Source organism: Lolium perenne, chromosome 6 (assembly GCF_019359855.2).
Source record: "Lolium perenne isolate Kyuss_39 chromosome 6, Kyuss_2.0, whole genome shotgun sequence".
NCBI classification, from domain to species: Eukaryota; Viridiplantae; Streptophyta; class Magnoliopsida; order Poales; family Poaceae; genus Lolium; species Lolium perenne.
In genome coordinates, this window is record NC_067249.2 from 234,102,837 (window position 1) to 234,122,004 (window position 19,168).

Consider the following 19,168-nt stretch of genomic DNA (forward strand, 5'->3'; position numbering starts at 1 on the left):
CGATGACAAACTCCACACTTCTATCAGGTGGGATTCCAGGTAATTCTTCCGGAAAGACATCAGGGAAGTCACAAACCAACGGAACATCAGAAATTTCAAGCGGAGGTAAGACATCAAGGGCATACAACTCCGCATCAGGAATATGTACTGCTGATGGAGATGTTGCTGACGAAGACCAATACAGAATGGAGCTTCCGGAAAGATCGGTCAAAGTAAGAGACCTGGCTGCACAATCAATGACAGCCTGATATTTAGCTAGCCAATCCATGCCCAAAATGATATCAATGTCGGTTGACTTGAGGGCAATGAGGGGAATCGGAAAAAGAAGATATCCAATCTTGATTTTATTCCCATGACTAACCATATTGGTATACCAACTAGAACCAGGGGAATGAACCATAAGAGGGGTAGGCATATCTTTAAAAGGAATCCCATGCAACTGAGCAAACTCTTGGGATATGAATGAATGCGATGCTCCAGAATCAAACAGAACTGTAGCTATAACGGAGTTGATTCGAAGCGTACCCATTATGACGCTTGGATCTGCTTCAGCTTCTTCAGCAGTAACATGGGTCAGACGACCATGACCAGCAACTGGAGGCTTAGTAAACTTCTTTGGTGGTGGAGCACCACGAACAGAAGTATTGTGGGGGCACTCTTTCATGTAGTGACCAGGTTGACCACAAGTGAAGCACGCACCACTGCATGGAGTACCCATACCGGGACGATAGTTTGTTCCACCAGCATTGTTTGCAGGAGCACTTGGAGCTTGTGGACGAGGAGTATAACCAGAAGACTTTGGTGCATTAGGACCACGAGGCACAGCACTGTATGGAATGAAAACACGACGGCGCTGATTGCCTGATCCAGAAGACTGAGAAGTATCTCGAGGACGCTTGCGAGTTTCCTCATACTCCACCTTTCCTCTTTCTGCCTTCATAGCCTTGTTGACAAGATCTTGGCAGGTTGGGAAGTCCAGGAGATGAAGATCTCGACGAAGATCAGGATCCAGTCCCTTGCGGAACAAGGCTTGCTTCTTGGCATCAGTGGAAGTTTCTTCAGGAGCATAGCAGGCAAGACGATAGAAATTACCTTGGTAATCACAGATAGAACCACTGCCCTGCGTCAGCTTCAGAAACTCTTCTCTTTTCTCATCCATCAGACCCTCTGGGATATGATATGCACGGAAAGCAGCTTTGAATTCTGGCCAAGTTACGACATGACCGGTAGGCTGCATCAACAGGAAGTTTTCCCACCATGAACCAGCAGCTCCTTCAAGATGGTAGGTGGCAAAGTTCACCCAATCTGCTTGAGCAGCGTGGGCAACCTCAAGCTTGCGCTCGATGGTGCGGAGCCAGTAGTCAGCATCAAGTGGCTCAGTGGAATAACTGAACACTGGTGGGGTGAGGCGGATGAAGCTTCGGATCCCCACTTGTTCCTCATGACGCTGAGCTGTATTACGCTCAATCCTTTCAAGGAGCCTAATATTGTCTGCGCGATTGGCTTCATACATGGCCATAAGTTGGACCATAGAAGGAGGAGGAGGAAGGTTAGGATTCTCCTCGTGGCCATCTCCACGACCATTGCCACGGCCATGACCACGACCACGACCACAGCCAGCACCACTTCTAGTACCGCCTGACATCCTGAGGAGAAGACAAAAACCATGAGACACGGATTCACTGGAAGGATTCAACAGAAGGATAGCATATACCAAATGCAATGAGCATGCTGAGAAGACAAGACATGTGATATGAAGATATATCATTGTATCGATCATAGTAGTTAAACAAGCATACCAAATGTACCTACTACTAACCGATTCACAAACCATGAAGATGGAATGCAAAGATGACATACCATCACCATGTCGCATAAAGACCAACAATTGGATGCTAAGCACCCGAAGCAAGAATAAAGGGACAATGCTTCAGATGAACTGAGGCATTCTGAAAACTCTGAGACAAGCAACCATATACGGAGTACTGGAGAAAAATAACCCAACCCCGTGGATCCTAAAGATTTGAATTCATAGGAAAGAAGTGAAATCTTTTTCCAATCAAAACCAGATAAGAGGACTCAGCATTAGAGTGACACCAGGTAAGGAGTAAAAAGAATCCTATTCAGAGTTTTGCAAATAAACTTTAGCTTCCAAATAGTTTTCGCAACAACTAGACTCAACATCGACCAGTGAACAAGGGTTTCCTACAGGCAGTCCTGCTCTGATACCAAAACCTGTGGCACCCCCGGGATCAGGGTTAGACAAATACCAGATCTTCGTCTGATATAAGCCTAACCTCGAGCTCGGAAGACTACAGTGAGAGAATCGGTAACACAACAGTGACCCTACGACTCAAAAGAATTTATTACAACTCTTAACAGAGTAAGATCCAAATTATTACACGCAGAGGTCACTGACCCAACATTCAACAAGCAACGGAAGCAAATTATTTTATTCTAAATAACAAGATAGCAAAGGGCTTAAGAAGCCATATCATAAAGCGACTTCCCAGCCCATAAGTCGCAGGCTGCTGCCTGGGAACTCCAAACTAACCATCGATATTAACGTAGAAACCACCTTCGGCTGCAGAGACTTCATCTGAAACAAAAGCATGCAAAGCTGAGTACAGGGACTCAGCAAGACTTAGTACAACCTTTTAGCAAAGCGGGTATGCGGGCTTTCTGTAGATCTTCTTTTGCGTAAAGCCAATTTTCCTTTGTAAGACAGGAGAGAAGAGAAGTTCGACTACTCGGAACCTTTAAAAGGGGATAAGAGAGCGACATCTCTATCTCTATTGATCATCATATTGTATCCACCAATCTTCATCATCTCGAACCACTATCCTCGGATCACCCCCTCAACACCCGAAGAAGGTATCCGTAAGCACACATTGGTTGCCAAGTTTTACGATTAGGTTCATGTTCTCTATGATCTCCACGTCCGTTCCCAAGTCGTCCATAACCGTGGACACGGCTTTTCGAAAAGATTTAACCCTGCAGGGGTGCACAACTTTACCCACACGCGCCAACCGACTCTTAGTGCCAACGTTTAAGCTCTCTTCCTTGGAAAGCCGGCAGAGGGTGGTTGACCACGACCTTTACCTTGCTGTCGCCGAGACCATGAGTCACGCGCTAAGGATTATTCCGCCGTAACGGGTCAAGTCCCGAAGTCGGTCCTTAACGATGTGAGCCGAGGTGGGTTTCCCCAGAGGCCGCAACCCCCAGCCACCACGACCACGCTTACCTGCCTGTTATGTACCTTTAACCCCCAAGCAAAATGCAATGCATATGACCAGGTAACGCGCAAACTATGTGACTCATGGAATCTACTAGGCAAGTTAGTGAGTCGAGAGGGTACCATAATAGGGCCTCGTGTGGTTGTACGCTCGGTCTTGGTTCAAGAGGCGAGAACTCGGTTCCTAGGGTCGGAAGAAACGAAACAACCCACCACATCCCAATGTGGCCTCTCGTCTGAGCCTTTAATCATGTTTATCATCATCATCTCTATACTTACCACGTCAACCTGTCATGCTAGATTCATTTCATTGTAAGGCTCCAGTCCGAAGACCGGAGTAGTAGCGTAACAAACTAAGCATGACTAAGCATAAGAGATAAAGGCTCTCGCGACGCACACATGCCAAACCTAGTTATGCTAGGAGCAGTGGATCAGGGTATCGAGGCTACAAAGGTCGGACATGCAACAGATATGGTAACTCTATCTATCGATAAAAGACAGTTGAATCGTATGCGATATGTAGGAACCACAGATAAAAGCATTTCTAAATCATAGATGAACCAGGTTAGGGCTTGCCTTGTCCCTCAGCGGATGAGTACTGTTCTTCGGTGGCGTTGACGTCGAACTCCGGCTCAGATCCTATTCGTGAAGAACCAAACACCGGAAAGGGAAACATACAATCACGACATGGCATAATGCAATGCGCATACAATATGAATGATATGTCATGTTAAAGGAATTTGGAAAACCCTAGGTGCATCGTCAAATTAAAGGGGTTCCGACATCGGATACCGCCATATGAGAGGGTTCGGTTAGGGTTTCACTAAATTTGCAAGTTTAAATGTTGAAATGATGTATGAAATGCTCCTAAACTTGTAGAGAATGTTTTTCTGAACATTTCGGTATATTATACATCTTTTTCTGAATTAATATGAAAAAGATATGAATTATACATATTTCTAAAATTGATAAATAATAAAAACAGAAAAAGAAAAAGCTTTACTGCATCATGCTGACGTCATGCTGACGTCAGCACGACCTTGAGCTTGCAGATGACATAGCAATCGGCCGACTGAGGCCGAACCAGGGCGCGTGTGTGGGGGCATCGGGCTCAGCTCGACGTGGCGAGCCAAATGGTGGTGGCGCCGCCCGCGAATGGTCGCCGGAGCGACGCCGGAGGCGAGCTCGCGCGGCAGAGCTCGCGGGCTCTCGACGCGGGCACGAACCAGAGAGAGTGAGAGGGCGTGGAGGGGCGCGTTAGCACCGTGAGCTCACCACGAGCACAGCGAGCTTGGCGGCGAGGCCGGGGATGGCCGGAATCGGCGAGGACGGCGGTGACCGGCGAGCTCGGGCTCCGGCCAATTGGGGCGATTGGGGGCTCCTCCGCGGGCGCCGTTTGGTGGAGGAGGTCGACAGCGTTGCGGCGGAGCTGATGGCGTCGTCGGCTGGGCGCGGGGAGGAACGGGGTGGCGGCGACGGTGAAGCCTGGCCGGGGCTAGGGTTTGGCCGGCGCGTGCAGAGAGGAGGAGAGGGGAAAATAGGAGGCGTGCTAGGGTTTCTCCTTGCGGCGGCGGTGAGGATTTAAAGGCTCCAGGGGGCGGCGAGGAGCATCCAGGCGGCCGGCTCCATCGGGCGGCGAGGGCCGCGCCAGGCAGCTCTGCCTGTGCCTGCCTGGGGAAGAAGACAGGGCAATTTTGCCCATAACCCCCTGGGTTTTGGTAAATTCCCTGGAAATTAAAACAGGGCAGGGTTTGGGTGTTATTTGGGGTATTTTGAGCCAAATCTTATGGGGCTTTTTGCATCAAAATTTTGTTAGAGCAAAATACAACATTTGGAACAATGTTTCAAAGCATTTGAGTGCAAGATTTCTCAAATTTTAAATGCAAATGCATGCATGCTTATGAGCAACTAACAACATTTATTTGATTAACAAAGTGGTTCTGTTACATGCGATGACCGAACATTACTTTTTAAAAGGCACGAAAGGTCCTCTGCTGCTAATAACAAAAGATAGGGTGAGATTGGATCACCTTGTCTTATACCTCTTGTTGGTTTAAACTCCTCCAGCTTGTTCCCATTGAATAACACCGAGAACAAAACATAACTGACCATCCCCATAATAACAGAAATCTAGATTTCTGTGCAAACCCCAACTTACTCATCATTGCCTCCAAGTACTCCCACTCTACCCGGTCGTATATATGCTTTTATCATGTCAAGCTTGAGAGCACAATAAGCATTGTTCTTCGATTTGTTCATCTTCATAAAATGAAGGCACTCATAAGCTGATATTATGTTGTCAGTTATAAGTTTGCCCGAAACAAACGCCGATTGTTCTTCAGAAATAATGTCAGGAAGGATCTGCCTTAAACGGTTTTTTATAACCTTCGAAGCAATCTTATACAGAACGTTGCATAAACTGATTGGTCGAAACTGTGAAATAATATCAAGGCTTCATGTTCTTCCCGCTCGGGTTCATGTTCTTCTTGTCCGACCATGGCGTGCTGGAGAAATGCGCCGGGCCAGCAGCTCTCGGAAAGAAGGTGGGTATGTATCGACACGCTAAAATTAGCCTTAGCGTCAAATACGAAACATCCCTCGGTTCCGGGAGTTCTTGTTGATGTCTGGCTGTGGAAGGGCTCACCGCTCAAGTTGGGCCGTCGACGGTGTGGGCTTTCGGCATCAGTCTCGGCTGAGCAGCGCATGGTTATTGGCTTTTCCCAAGGTACGGAGGTGCAGCCTGCAGTAGGAGTTTCATGGGCCAGACGCGATTGGATGTTTTCACTCTTTTTCCCGGTAGTTTCTTCATCGGAGATTTAAGGGAAAGTCGGTACATAAAAGATGAATCTACGAAAAAGTCACTGTGAAGAGCAACGGAAACGAATTTTTTTTATATTACCAGTGCATATTTGGGGATACATACATGAGATCGAATGGAAAGAAGTTACACCATCCATTACACAACAGACACAAAATATGTACGTACGTAGAATTTGAACAGTAACGATCGACACACGAAGTACTAACAGTAGTACCATATTTATTTTACAGTCCTTGACGAAAAGTAATGCACAAACACGCAAAGTCTTGAGAGAAACCCATACTACACGCTGACGGTCCGACACATACTATACACACAGACATACCGACATGGCCGCCGTTAAGCATCGAGCCGTCGGCAACAAGGCCGGACGGCTAGCCTTCCGCCGGAGCACCGCAGAAGCAGAAGAAGTTGGCGATGCTCTTCATGACACCACCACGCCTCGGCGGCGGCTTGCTCTGCTCCTTCTTCCCACCAGCACCATGCCCGTTCTCCATGGATGGAGATTGGAGAGCTAGTAATTAATCACTTCACTGGGCTCTGTAGAGGAGTACTGGTCGTAGACTCGTAGTGCACTGATAGCACAAACACAGCAGGGGTTTGTATAAATAGGTTTACTGTCTCTTGGTAGAGGGCTAGGTTCAGACATTTTCGTGCCTGTTTCGGCGGTAAGAGCAGGAAGACGTATTGTAAATTCGTTCGTACCTCCTCCGGAACGAAATGTCCGTCCAATAGTACCGCACCGACTTAAGGACTAAGGAACGTGTATGCCGTGTATGCCTGCATGGCCCATGCACGCTTCCAGCCGGCCGGCCGGGGAAAATATGCAAAAAGCTCTTTCCTTTCGATGCAGTATATGCCACGAAATTCACGAGATGATGGGACTCCTGTCGGCGTGTGTCACCGTCTACCAGGTTGACCGCGCTTCCATTTTCCCGCCCAAACCTGTTGCGTGTGTCTCTCATCATTCTACGATCGTTTCATTTGGCTACTAGTACAATCTCTGGTCTAATAATGAGTAACTTAAACTTTTGTAGATTCACATGTATATAAATATATACTAAAATCTGGAGTCGCCCTATTTGACACTCCTAGGGAGTACAATAGTTATTCTACACCCACCCCTATGTTTTCAATCGTTTTATTATCTTTATATCACGTAAATTTTTTCTTACTCCATAACTCGAGACGAACGTAAGAAAATATAGACATAATGTAAATAATGTGTTTTATATGGCGTAAAAAATATGTGAATTTAGTGAGTTTTACGTTGCTACGAGTCATATGTTTTGTTTCTCATGTCGATTTTTTGTGTGGTGGGTCTATATAAATGTAACTTTCTATATATCAAACATAATTTTTTAATGTAATTAAGTAAAAATATGTTGGGCGTAGAATAACTTTTTTTTGCACCCTGGATGTCAAATAGCATTTTACTAAAACATGTCTAAATATATATGAATCTAGATAAATTTAAGTCGCTTATTATGAGATAAAGAGTGTTACAAACAGATCATGTTCCCAACCGTTTAGGTGGTGTTAACTTATTTCTTTAGGATTAATATAATTTTGATCTTAATCTCGTATTAGAACACCTAGTCATATGCACAAAATTAGGTACTACCCAGAATCAATTGCCCATGCCCTCCATGGAGGATAATGGGCTCCTTGTCGAGGTAGATGCAACATCTTGGTGAGGTGGACGTTAGGGACGGTGCTGCCTTAATTATTAGGATTGGGGTCAGCTGACCCCAATGAATGTTGGAAAACTCTTGACTAATTAATACTAAGTGATGGTATTTTACATATCTTATGATGACACCAATGAATTAGAGATACTACAGTGTTGACCCCGTTGAATCTTTTCCTAGCTCTGTCCCTAGTGGACATCCTTGGTGCCGTGGGCACTGCCATCCTTGTCGCCGAGGTTGAGCTTTTTCTTCCACCAGATTTGTGCTAGGGAGTTAGACACTAAAGTGATTGAGAAGCTGGATAAAGATGCACCTGTGTTGCTTTGCGATCTAGAGAGGATCTTTCCTCCAGGGTTCTTTAATCCAATGCAACATATGATCTTGCACCTCACGGACGAATGCTTAAAGGGCGTTCGAATTGGGGTCGTTAGCAGTTTCCGCCCGAGAGAGAAACATAGAAGCTTCGTCAAATGACAGGCAATAAATGCAAGATCGAAGCATCCATAGCCGAGGCAGTCCGTAACCTGGAGGTGGCAAACTTCACCATGAAGCACTATGATCCCAACATTCCCACAAAGCACAACCCGGTCCTCCATTACAATGCCGCCAACAATGAAGAAGTACCCAAGCTTAGCATCTTCATGGGGCTTGGTGGCAAGTCAAGTGGCTCGAAACAGTACAGAACGAACCTACATGAGCGGACCTTGATCCACTCGTATGTCTTGAACACCATGGTGGAAGTGAAGCCGTACATCAAGTAAGTGTGAACCATTTAGTTGTTCGCAAACATTCACGGCCTTGATCCACTTGTATGTTCGTGGCTAACTCTTCCTCTTTTCATCGGTATAGCAATTCACGGCTATACATTGGAAGAATACCCACAGGGATCCTACCCCGGAAGAATCCAAGGAAATTTTTGATAAGGGCAGCGGTTTCGGTTTCAGTAGCTGGTTCTGTGGTTTGGTACTATTCTATCCAAATTAGCTAGCAGTTCCGACATTTATCGGTCATTTCTCGTTCTAAACTTCTTGTGCTAAACGTGTAGGCAAGAACTGACAAAGAGATGAAGTCAGAGCTGAGAAAAATTGCTAGGGGCTTTGACCATTTTGTCGAAGCGTTCAACTCCTATGACGTGAACGGATATCGCTTCCAGACCCATAAATACACAACAAGCCGGCCCAATACGAAGACAATAAATAGCGGGGTGGTATGTCAAGGTGATGATGGGATCCAATACTATGGAAGAGTCGAGGGTATATACGAGCTGAATTACGGGTTTCACAAAGGGCTAAATCCCGTCGTCTTCAAATGTCATTGGTTTGACCCACGTCGGATGAGACGGGATCCTGAAATCGGGTTGGTCGAAGTTGAAAGGAAATATGTCTATAAGGGAGAGGATGTGTACATTTTGGCTACACAGTCCTTTCAAATATTATATCTTCAGTACGCGTGCAAAAACCCGACAAAACGTCTATGGATGGGATGTTGTGATGACGGTACCTTCACGCAATAGGCCACCCCCGCCAAACAAGGACGATTACCGCTGCGTAGACCCCTCAACGAAGAATGTTGATTTTTATCAGGAAGAAGGGCTCCCCGGCCATTTCAAAATCGGCTTGCCGGCTGTCGATGACATGGTCGTAGACGATGAACAAGAACATGCAGGCATGGATGGAGACAATGCAGAAGATGAAGCTGATGATGTTTGTGCCCCGGAAGACCTGAGTTTGCTCGAGGCGTTCAGAGCAGGGATTGATCTCGATGCAGATGGACCACATCCAGGTTTCATTGATGATTATTGGTTCGCCGAGCCTGATGACGATGACGAAACACGCGGTCCAATCACGGATGGCGACACAGGCTACTGATCTATGTAGTAGTAATTGTGAGGCTAGCCTATTTGTAATAACTCTGTGTAATAGTGATTGTCCAGCTAGGTTATCTGTAAGAACTCCGTGCTATGTTTGAGAGAACTCTGTGCTAGCTATTTGTTGCTTCCACTAATGTTCATCTATTTGCATTATTGTTGCTTTCAGTAGTATTCATCTATTTATATCTTTGTTGCTTTCACTAATATTCATCTCTTTACATTGCGTACTAATAATCCACTCTCTTCATTTGTATTTGCAGGTGATTGAAACATGCCCCAAAAAAAGGGTGGCCGTCTTAAAAAGAAGCTCAAGGACTTGGTAGGTGTAGGGACTTCGAGGCGGCGAGGCCGAGATGCTACCCACCTACTAGCCCCCTGATACGTCTCAAATGTATCTATAATTTCTTATGTTCCATACTACTTTTATGATAATACTCACATGTTTTATACACACTTTATGTCATTATTATGCATTTTCCGGCACTAACCTGTTGACAAGATACCGAAGAGCCAGTTCCTGTTTTGTGCTGTTTTTGGTTTCAGAAATCCTACACAGGAAATATTCTCGGAATTGGACGAAACGAACGCCCAGGGTATTATTTTTCCCTCAGTAGGGCCACGAGGCGCCCACACCATAGGGCGGCGCGGCCAACATGGGGCCCGCGCCGGCCTATGGTGTGGGGCCCCTGCGCCGCCTCCGACTCTGCCCTTCCGCCTACTTATACTCTCCGTCGCGAAAACCCTATTACCGAGAGCCACGATAAGGAAAAAGTTCCAGAGACGCCGCCGCCGCCAATCCCATCTCGGGGGATTCAGGAGATCGCCTCCGGTACCCTGCCGGAGAGGGAAATTATCTCCCGGAGGACTCTACATCACCATGATCGCCTCCGGACTGATGTGTGAGTAGTTCATCCTTGGACTATGGGTTCATAGCAGTAGCTAGATGGTTGCCTTCTCCTCATTGTGCTATCATGTTAGATCTTGTGAGCTGCCTATCATGATCAAGATCATCTATTTGTAATGCTACATGTTGTGTTTGTTGGGATCCGATGAATATAGAATACTATGTCAAGTTGATTATCAATCTATCATATGTGTTGTTTATGATCTTGCATGCTCTCCGTTGCTAGTAGAGGCTCTAGCCAAGTTGATACTTTTGACTCCAAGAGGGAGTATTTATGCTCGATAGTGGGTTCATGCCTCCATTGAATCTGGGACAGTGGCAGAAAGTTCTAAGGTTGTGGATGTGCTGTTGCCACTAGGGATAAAACATCGATGCTTTGTCTAAGGATATTTGTGTTGATTACATTACGCACCATACTTAATGCAATTGTCTGTTGTTTGCAACTTAATACTGGAAGGGGTGCGGATGCTAACCCGAAGGTGGACTTTTTAGGCATAGATGGATGCTGGATAGCGGTCTATGTACTTTGTCGTAATGCCCTAAGTAAATCTCATATTACTCATCATGATATGTATGTGCATTGTTATGCCCTCTCTAATTTGTCAATTGCCCAACTGTAATTTGTTCACCCAACATGCTATTTATCTTATTGGAGAGACACCACTAGTGAACTGTGGACCCCGGTCCATTCTTTTACATCTGAATACAATTGATGCGTGTGGTTGGCACGTCCGTTGGGAACCCCAAGAGGAAGGTGTGATGCGCACAGCGGCAAGTTTCCCTCAGTAAGAAACCAAGGTTTAATCGGACCAGTAGGAGTCAAGAAGCACGTTGAAGGTTGATGGCGGCGAGATGTAGTGCGGCGCAACACCAGTGATTCCGGCGCCAACGTGGAACCTGCACAACACAACCAAAGTACTTTGCCCCAACGAAACAGTGAGGTTGTCAATCTCACCGGCTTGCTGTAACAAAGAGTTAACCGTATTGTGTGGAAGATGATTGTTTGCAGAAAACAATAGAACAAGTATTGCAGTAGATTGTATTTCAGTAAAGAGAATTGGACCGGGGTCCACAGTTCACTAGAGGTGTCTCTCCCATAAGACGAACAGCATGTTGGGTGAACAAATTACAGTTGGGCAATTGACAAATAAAGAGAGCATGACCATGCACATACATATCATGATGAGTATAGTGAGATTTAATTGGGCATTACGACAAAGTACATAGACCGTCATCCAACTGCATCTATGCCTAAAAAGTCCACCTTCGGGTTATCATCCGAACCCCTTCCAGTATTAAGTTGCTAACAACAGACAATTGCATTAAGTATGGTGCGGAATGTAACTAGTGAGTACATCCTTGTGCATAGCTCTATTGTTTTATACCTAGTGGCAACAAAGCACAACACAACCTTAGAACTTTCTGTCACTGTCCCAGGTGTCAATGCAGGCATGAACCCACTATCGAGCATAAGTACTCCCTCTTGGAGTTAATAGCAAAAACTTGGCCAGAGTATCTACTAGTAACGGAGAGCATGCAAGATCATAAACAACACATAGATATAACTTTGATAATCAACATAACAAGTATTCTCTATTCATCGGATCCCAACAAACGCAACATATAGAATTACAGATAGATGATCTTGATCATGTTAGGCAGCTCACAAGATCCGACAATGATAGCACAATGGGGAGAAGACAACCATCTAGCTACTGCTATGGACCCATAGTCCAGGGGTAGACTACTCACACATCACACCGGAGGCGACCATGGCGGCGTAGAGTCCTCCGGGAGATGATTCCCCTCTCCGGCAGGGTGCCGGAGGCGATCTCCCTGGATCCCCGAGATGGGATCGGCGTTGGCGGCGTCTCTGGCAGGTGTTCCGTATCGTGGCTCTCCGGCCTGGGGGTTTCGTCACGGAGACTTTTTATAGGCGGAAGGGCAGGTCATGAGGCGGCACGGGGGCCCCACACCACAGGGCCGCGCGGCCAAGGGGGGGGGCCGCGCCGCCCTAGGGTGTGGCCCCTCCGTGGCCCCTCTTCGTCTCTCTTTCGGACTTCTGGAAGCTTCGTGAGAAAATAGGCCCCTGGGCTTTGATTTCGTCCAATTCCGAGAATATTTCCTTACTAGGATTTCTGAAACCAAAAACAGCAGAAAACAGTAACTGGCACTTCGGCATCTTGTTAATAGGTTAGTTCCAGAAAATGCACGAATATGACATAAAGTGTGCATAAAACATGTAGATAACATCAATAATGTGGCATGGAACATAAGAAATTATCGATACGTCGAAGACGTATCAGCATCCCCAAGCTTAGTTCTGCTCGTCCCGAGCAGGTAAAACGATAACACAGATAATTTCTGGAGTGACATGCCATCATAATCTTGATCATACTATTTGTAAAGCATATGTAGTGAATGCAGCGATCAAAACAATGTATATGACATGAGTAAACAAGTGAATCATATAGCAAAGACTTTTCATGAATAGCACTTCAAGACAAGCATCAATAAGTCTTGCATAAGAGTTAACTCATAAAGCAATAATTCAAAGTAGAGATATTGAAGCAACACAAAAGAAGATTAAGTTTCAGCGGTTGCTTTCAACTTGTAACATGTATATCTCATGGATATTGTCAACATAGAGTAATATAATAGATGCAATAAGCAAGTATGTAGGAATCAATGCACAGTTCACACAAGTGTTTGCTTCTTGAGGTGGAGAGAAATAGGTGAACTGACTCAACATTGAAAGTAAAAGAATGGTCCTCCATAGAGGAAAAGCATCGATTGCTATATTTGTGCTAGAGCTTTGATTTTGAAAACATGAAACAATTTTGTCAACGGTAGTAATAAAGCATATGCATCATGTAAATTATATCTTATAAGTTGCAAGCCTCATGCATAGTGTACTAATAGTGCCCGCACCTTGTCCTAATTAGCTTGGACTACCGGATCATCACAATGCATTGTTTTTACCAAGTGTCACAAAGGGTACCTCTATGCCGCCGTACAAAGGTCTAAGGAGAAAGCTCGCATTGGATTTCTCGCTATTGATTATTCTTCAACTTAGACATCCATACCGGGACAACATAGACAACAGATAATGGACTCCTCTTTTATGCATAAGCATATACCAACAATTAATAATTTTCTCATTTGAGATTTGAGGATTGTTGTCCAAAACTGAAACTTCCACCATGGAGCATGGCTTTAGTTAGCGGCCCAATGTTCTTCTCTAACATATGCATGCTTAACCATATGGTGGTAGATCTCTCTTACTTCAGACAAGACGGACATGCATAGCAACTCACATGAAATTCAACAATGAAAAGTTGATGGCGTCCCCAGTGAACATGGTTATCGCACAACAAGCAACTTAATAAGAGATAAAGTGCATAATTACATATTCAATACCACAATAGTTTTTTAAGCTATTTGTCCCATGAGCTATATATTGCAAAGGTGAATGATGGAATTTTAAAGGTAGCACTCAAGCAATTTACTTTGGAATGGCGGAAAAATACCATGTAGTATAGGTAGGTATGGTGGACACAAATGGCATAGTGTTGTTTGGCTCAAGGATTTTGGATGCATGAGAAGTATTCCCTCTCGATACAAGGTTTAGGCTAGCAAGGCTTATTTGAAACAAACACAAGGATGAACCGGTGCAGCAAAACTCACATAAAAGACATATTGAAAACATTATAAGACTCTACACCGTCTTCCTTGTTGTTCAAACTCAATACTAGAAATTATCTAGACCTTAGAGAAACCAAATATGCAAACCAAATTTTAACATGCTCTATGTATTTCTTCATTAATGGGTGCAAAGCATATGATGCAAGAGCTTAATCATGAGCACAACAATTGCCAAGTATCACATTACCCAAAACATTTATAGCAATTACTACATGTATCATTTTCCAATTCCAACCATATAACAATTTAACGAAGGAGAAACTTCGCCATGAATACTATGAGTAGAAACCAAGGACATACTTGTCCATATGCTACAGCGGAGCGTGTCTCTCTCCCATAAAGTGAATGCTAGGATCCATTTTATTCAAACAAAACAAAAACAAAAACAAACCGACGCTCCAAGAAAAAGCACATAAGATGTGATGGAATAAAAATATAGTTTCAGGGGAGGAACCTGATAATGTTGTCGATGAAGAAGGGGATGCCTTGGGCATCCCCAAGCTTAGATGCTTGAGTCTTCTTAATATATGCAGGGGTGAACCACCGGGTGCATCCCCAAGCTTAGAGCTTTCACTCTCCTTGATCATGTTGCATCATACTCCTCTCTTGATCCTTGAAAACTTCCTCCACACCAAACTCGAAACAACTCATTAGAGGGTTAGTGCACAATATAAATTGACATATTCAGAGGTGACACAATCATTCTTAACACTTCTGGACATTGCATAATGCTACTGGACATTAATGGATCAAAGAAATTCATCCAACATAGCGAAAGAGGCAATGCGAAATAAAAGGCAGAATCTGTCAAAACAGAACAGTTCGTATTGACGAATTTTAAAATGGCACCAGACTTTCTCAAATGAAAATGCTCAAATTGAATGAAAGTTGCGTACATATCTGAGGATCATGCACGTAAATTGGCTTAATTTTCTGAGCTACCTACAGGGAGGTGGACTCAGATTCGTGACAGCAAAGAAATCTGGAACTGTGCAGTAATCCAAATCTAGTACTTACTTTTCTATCAACGGCTTAACTTGGCACAACAAAACACAAAACTAAGATAAGGAGAGGTTGCTACAGTAGTAAACAACTTCCAAGACACAAAATAAAAACAAAGTACTGTAGGTAAAAACATGGGTTGTCTCCCATAAGCGCTTTTCTTTAACGCCTTTCAGCTAGGCGCAGAAAGTGTGTATCAAGTATTATCGAAGGGTGGTACTTCTACAGTGGGGTGTGGAGTTTTCTCAACTAGGCATAGTATATTGGATACATAAGTTTCAGCATCTCCCTTTTCATTAGTCTTAGGCGTGCTACTCTCATCAAACAAATTTTCAGGAACTAGCCAAGCATAGTTATTTTCTAATGCATCATTCATAGCTAAGAGCTTACATGGTATTGGTGCTTTTATCTCCCCTCCATCATCAATATTATTAGTGTATCTTATTCTATCCATATCCATCCTTTCAAGGAGACTAACAAAATTAGTAGGAGAACCAAGCATATTAAATTTAGCAAACACCTTTCTAGCTTCTCTTGCTAGACCACCAAATTCTCTAAGAAGGGTTTCTAATACAAAATCTTTCTTTTCCCCCTCTTCCATATCACCAAGTGTGAAAAACATGTGTTGGATTATAGGATTAAGATTAACAAATTTAGTTTCCAACAGGCGAACTAAATGCGCAGCAGCAATTTCAGAACTAACACCAGAAAATTGCTCTCGCATAACAAGATTCAGTAAAGCAGGTTTAATTTCAAAGAATTCTGCTGTAGTAGCAGGTGGAGCAATAGGTGTGCATAAGAAATCAGTATTATTTGTGGTTGTGAAGTCACACAACTTAGTGTTTTCAGCGTTGGCCATTTTAGCAACAGTAAATAAAACAAACTAGATAAAGTAAATGCAAGTAAACTAATTTTTTTGTGTTTTAGGTATAGCAAACAAGATAGCAAATAAAGTAAAACTAGCAACTAATTTTTTTGTATTTTGATTTAGTGCAGCAAACAAAGTAGTAAATAAAACTAAGCAAGACAAAAACAAAGTAAAGAGATTGAGAAGTGGAGACTCCCCTTGCAGCGTGTCTTGATCTCCCCGGCAACGGCGCCAGAAATTTGCTTGATGCGTGTGGTTGGCACGTCCGTTGGGAACCCCAAGAGGAAGGTGTGATGCGCACAGCGGCAAGTTTCCCTCAGTAAGAAACCAAGGTTTAATCGGACCAGTAGGAGTCAAGAAGCACGTTGAAGGTTGATGGCGGCGAGATGTAGTGCGGCGCAACACCAGTGATTCCGGCGCCAACGTGGAACCTGCACAACACAACCAAAGTACTTTGCCCCAACGAAACAGTGAGGTTGTCAATCTCACCGGCTTGCTGTAACAAAGAGTTAACCGTATTGTGTGGAAGATGATTGTTTGCAGAAAACAGTAGAACAAGTATTGCAGTAGATTGTATTTCAGTAAAGAGAATTGGACCGGGGTCCACAGTTCACTAGAGGTGTCTCTCCCATAAGACGAACAGCATGTTGGGTGAACAAATTACAGTTGGGCAATTGACAAATAAAGAGAGCATGACCATGCACATACATATCATGATGAGTATAGTGAGATTTAATTGGGCATTACGACAAAGTACATAGACCGTCATCCAACTGCATCTATGCCTAAAAAGTCCACCTTCGGGTTATCATCCGAACCCCTTCCAGTATTAAGTTGCTAACAACAGACAATTGCATTAAGTATGGTGCGTAATGTAACTAGTGACTACATCCTTGAACATAGCACTAATGTTTTATCCCTAGTGGCAACAACACATCCACAACCTTAGAACTTTCATCATGTCCTGTGTCAATGCGGGCATGAACCCACTATCGAGCATAAGTACTCCTCTTGGAGTTAATAGCAAAAACTTGGCCGTAGTATCTACTAGTAACGGAGAGCATGCAAGATCATAAACAACACATAGATATAACTTTGATAATCAACATAACAAGTATTCTCTATTCATCGGATCCCAACAAACGCAACATATAGAATTACAGATAGATGATCTTGATCATGTTAGGCAGCTCACAAGATCCGACAATGATAGCACAATGGGGAGAAGACAACCATCTAGCTACTGCTATGGACCCATAGTCCAGGGGTAGACTACTCACACATCACACCGGAGGCGACCATGGCGGCGTAGAGTCCTCCGTGAGATGATTCCCCTCTCCGGCAGGGTGCCGGAGGCGATCTCCTGGATCCCCCGAGATGGGATCGGCGTTGGCGGCGTCTCTGGAAGGTTTTCCGTATCGTGGCTCTCGGTACTGGGGGTTTCGTCACGGAGACTTTTTATAGGCGGAAGGGTAGGTCAAGAGGCGGCACGGGGGCCCCACACCACAGGGCCGCGCGGCCAAGGGGGGGGCCGCGCCGCCCTAGGGTGTGGCCCCTCCGTGGCCCCTCTTCGTCTCTCTTTCGGACTTCTGGAAGCTTCGTGAGAAAATAGGCCCCTAGGCTTTGATTTCGTCCAATTCCGAGAATATTTCCTTACTAGGATTTCTGAAACCAAAAACAGCAAACAAAGAATCGGCACTTCGGCATCTTGTTAATAGGTTAGTTCCAGAAAATGCACGAATATGACATAAAGTGTGCATAAAACATGTAGATAACATCAATAATGTGGCATGGAACATAAGAAATTATCGATACGTCGGAGACGTATCAACAATCTACTGCAATCATTGTTCTCTGTTGTTCTTCGCAAACAAACATAATTTTCCACACCATACATTTAATCATTTGTTTACAGCAAGCCGGTGAGATTGACAACCTCACTGTTAAGTTGGGGCAAAGTATTCGGATTGTGTTGTGCAGGTTCCACGTTGGCGCCGGAATCCCTGGTGTTGCGCCGCACTACAGTCCGCCACCAACAACCTTCACGTGGCCCTTGACTCCTACTGGTTCGATAACCTTGGTTTCTTACTGAGGGAAAACTTGCTACGGTACGCATCACACCTTCCTCTTGGGGTTCCCAACGGATGTGTGCTTGACGCGTCATCAAGACTGTTTTCTGGCGCCGTTGCCGGGGAGATCAAGACACGCTGCAAGGGGAGTCTCTCACATCCAATCTCTTTACTTTATTTTTGTCTTGCTTTACTTTATTTTATTTACTGCTTTGTTTGCTTCTTATATCAAAAATACAAAAAATTAGTTACTTGATTTCCTTTATTTACTGTCTTGTTTGCGTTCTCCATATTAAAACTTAGTTACTTGCATTTACTTTATTTAGTTTGCTTTATTTACTACTGCTAAAATGGGTACTCCTGAGAATACTAAGTTGTGTGACTTCACAAGTACAAATAATAATGATTTCATATGCACGCCTATTGCTCCACCCGCTGCTTTACTGAATCTTGTTATGAGAGAGCAATTTTCTGGTGTTAGTTCTGATGATGCTGCTGCCCATCTTAATAATTTTGTTGAACTTTGTGAAATGCAAAAGTATAAGGATGTAGATGGTGACATTATAAAAATTGAAATTGTTTCCTTTCTCCTTAAGAGGAAGAGCTAAAGATTGGTTGCTATCTTTGCCTAAGAATAATATTGATTCATGGACTAAATGTAAGGATGCTTTCATTGGTAGATATTATCCTCCCGCTAAAATTATATCTTTGAGAAGTAGCATAATGAATTTTAAGCAATTGGATAATGAGCATGTTGCCCAAGCATGGAAAAGAATGAAATCTTTGGTAAAGAATTGCCCTACCCATGGACTAACTACTTGGATGATCATCCAAACCTTTTATGCAGGACTGAATTTTTCTTTGCGGAACCTATTGGATTCAGCTGCTGGAGGTACTTTTATGTCCATCACTCTAGGCGCCGCAACAAAGCTTCTTGATGATATGATGATTAATTACTCTGAATGGCACACGGAAAGAGCTCCGCAAGGTAAGAAGGTAAATT